Genomic DNA, 3,853 nt, shown 5'->3' with positions numbered 1-3,853 from the left:
CATCTGCAAACATGTGGAAATTGACTCCATGTCTGCGGATGATGTCACCAAGAGGGAGCATATAGATGTTGAAGTGAAGGGGACCAAGGACAGAGCCCTGAGGAACGATGCGCGAGATGGTTCGGGGGATAGAGGAGAAACCATTTGAGGAAATGAAGTGCAGGCGGTGTGAGAGGTATGATCTGAACCAATCAAGGACAGCGCCATGGAGGTTGAGGTGAGAGGAGAGGCGGTGGATGAGAATAGGGTGGTCGACGGTGTCGAAAGCAGCAGAGAGGTCAAGGAGGACGAGGAGGCAGAGGGAGCCCTGGTCGCAGATGGACAGAATGTCATTTGTCACTTTGACCAGGGCGGTTTCTGTGCTGTGGGCGGCACAGAAACCCGATTGGAGGGGTTCGAGAAGGGAGTAGCGGGAGAGAAAGGAGCGAAGCTGAGAAGCAACAACTCGTTCCAGGACCTTGGAGAGAAAGGGGAGGTTGGAGATGGCGCGGTAGTTAGGGAATAGAGAAGGTTCCAGGGAGGGTTTTTTAGGGATAAGAATGATGACAGAAGTTTTTAAAGGGGTGGGAACAGTATCAGAGGACAAGGAGAGGTTAACAATGTCAGTGAGTAGAGGGGCAAAGAGGTGGGGCTGGGAGGTAAGGAGGGAGGAGGGATAGGATCCAGGGAGCAGGTGGTGGGTTTCATACAGGTTATGGTGGTGATGAGAGAGGAGGGGCGACGGCTTCAAAGGTGTGGAGGGAGGGGTTGGTAGAGGCTGGGGTGGAAGGAGGAGATGGGGAGGGGGTAGCCTTTGTCACCTCAAGGCTGGACTATGGGAACTCTCTCCTCGCCGGCCTTCCCGCCACCTCCCTCCACAAGCTGCAGGTCATTCAGAACTCTGCAGCTCGTGTACTGTCCCGCACCAGGCTTCGCGACCACATCACTCCCACCCTCGCTCGCCTCCACTGGCTCTCCATCCCCCAGAGGATTGATTTCAAGATCATCATCCTCACCTACAAGGCCATTCACGGCCTTGCTCCCTCCTACCTCTCCAACCTACTATCCCCCTACCTACCTGCCCGTACCCTCCGTTCCTCCGGCTCCGGTCTGCTCCACGTCCCCCGCCCCAATCGCCCTACCATCGGTGGTCGGGCCTTCAGCCTCTCAGCCCCCAGGCTCTGGAACTCCATCCCCCAGTGCCTTCGCCGCCTCCTCCCTTTCCTCCTTTAAGGCCGGTCTCAAGACGTTTCTCTTTGACCGAGCCTTCAGCTCCCCTCTCGACTCTCTTCCCCCTCCTCGCTCCCTCCCTCCTCGCTCCCTCCCTTCCCTCCCCTCACCCTGACCATTTCCCTCCTCCTCGCTCCCTCCCTTCCCTCCCCTCACCCTGACCATTTCACCCCTGCTCGGGTCATGACCCAACTGTGCAGCGCCTTGGTACGTCCTCCTGACATGAAAGGCGCTTTATAAATGGAATCTTGTTGTTGTTGTTGTAGCAATTGCAGTGGCAGCTGAGTGAATTCCCATGCTTTGGATTCGAGGAAGTCCAACATCGCCTCGCAGTTGGCATTTGAGGCTAGGATGGGTGAGGTGTGAGAGGGTGGCCAGAGAGTCGGTCCGTGATGGAGAAGCACATCCTCACCCGCCTGCCCACCCATCTCAGCTGTCACCCATCCGTGCCTGAACGAGATGCAGTAAACAGTCACCAGAGAGCAGAATAGTCAAAATGAAACATTTATTTTCAAACTTTGTATCCAAACAAAAGCAAATCAAACAACAATAGCTGCATTTGATATAATGCCTTATCAAAGTGCTTTACAGAATTTACGATAAGATATAGTGGCTGTGTATTTGTAGGCGAACAGCAGCCAATTTGATTACATAAACGTTCCACAAATAGCCATGGAATGATTGACTAATTATAGCTGGAGGATTGGTGGCCACGACACGAGGAGAAACTCTCTTCTCTTTTTAAATACTGGCAATGGGATCTTTAACATCCACCAGAACAAGCCAAGGTCTCAAGGGCACATATAATAATGCACAACTCCCTCAGTAATTTATTGGAGAGTTAGCCTAAACTGTGAGCTCAAACTCCTGATATGGGGCTTGAATCCACAACCTTGACTCAGAAGCAAGAGTCAAGGTTGTTACCAAATGAGCCAACCTGGCTTCTGACACAGTAATGAGAAATTTCAACTGGGTCTACATTTACTTTGTTTATGTAGTATTTTAGAGTATCCAAAATTTAGCAAATTATTAAATACCACCCTAACTTTCAAGCTGGATTTGGGTAACTTTTTATTAAGTACCTCAGAAAGCAGTTCTAGGTTTAGAACTGTTTTCTGAACTCAAACTGTGAAATGCTCGTTCATTTTGAATAACAACTTCAGAAGCGCAGCACATTATTCATCACTTTTATTAAAACATTACTAGAGGTCTTCACCACCAACAGCAGAGCGAGGGCACACTTCTGGTCAAGCTGAAATGTATTTATTTCCTTTACAAATCAAAGGAATATAAGTTTCTATCAGTTGCTTGTTCTCTACCCTGCTGGGCTTCAGTATAGACTTAGGCTCTTCCTTCAGCAACATACCTATTTTTTTCTTGGTAAAGATCCCTTTATAGAGCTTCCACTGCAAGTCTTTGATGTCTTTGAAGTATTTTAATTGTTCACTGTCTGAAAATAAATATGGAGAAACATCTGAAATCTGAGCTTGTTTTTTAAAAAAAGTTCAGAAATGCTTGTTTTCCAAATATTGTCTCACATCTTTTACACAAAATGATTCTTTTTTTACATATTTAAAAGCGCTATATCAAATGCAAGGATTATTATTATTATATATTATAATATTATTATTATAATATTATTATAATAATAATCATAATCATAATAATATTATTATAATAATAATCCTTGCATCATAATATTATTATAATAATAATCCTTGCATTTGATATAGCACCTTATCACATCATTGAGATGTCTCAAAGCGCTTCACAGAATTTATTGTAAAGTGAATTGACTGTATTTTGTGAGCAAAATGCATATTTTCCATGGTCTCTGCCTGTCACTTCACTTCTCTACATGGTTAGTTAACGTAAAGAAAATACTTTCTGTTAAGCTAGCCCAGGGTGGTCCAAACTTTTGGTTGTCAGATTGAGAAACGTCCACGGCCGCGTCAGCAATATTTTTGTGTTTCCATTTGAGAAACATAACCCGTACGAATTATATAGAAATTCAATGATTTAAATTGTGTAAATGCATTACAGAATTTCACTATATTTTAGTTACAATGCAAACTTTAAATAGGCAATGTAAAAATTCATACAAATTTTAAAACAATAATACAATGAGGTATCTGTTTTTGGGTGGCTCTCTGTATCTGTGTGTGTGTGGTCTCTCTCTGTCTGTGTGTGTCTCTGTATCTCTCTCTCATGTTTGAAAGTGATTGACAGGTTGTGCTGCTACCCTGTACCTCATGCCGCTGTTTTTCCTATCGGATTAGACTAAGCCTGTGCTCTGGGAACATAGTGCGACTGTGTTTGTGAGCCAGTGATCTCATCCCCCGAGCCTGTTGGACCACCCTAATTTAGCCATTGATTTTACTTTGAATGAACTTTGTTGAAAGCCCATGTTAGAAAGTCCTTTTGCAATAACTCTACTCTCCTTGGCTATCTTTTAAACTCTACTCTCCTTGGCTATCTTTTAAAGTAGCGTATGATCTCCCCAACAGTTAAAATCTATACCTTTAGTAAATTTACTAGTATTTAGTGTTGTTTATTTTAAACTCTGATAATATTGGACACCTGAAGAAATTAGAATTTACCTTCTAGCAATGAACTTTGAGTCCATTGAGAAATCTGGCAAGGA

Source organism: Callorhinchus milii, unplaced genomic scaffold (assembly GCF_018977255.1).
Source record: "Callorhinchus milii isolate IMCB2004 unplaced genomic scaffold, IMCB_Cmil_1.0 Scaffold1, whole genome shotgun sequence".
Classification (NCBI taxonomy): Eukaryota; Metazoa; Chordata; class Chondrichthyes; order Chimaeriformes; family Callorhinchidae; genus Callorhinchus; species Callorhinchus milii.
This window is presented reverse-complemented; position numbering follows the sequence as displayed.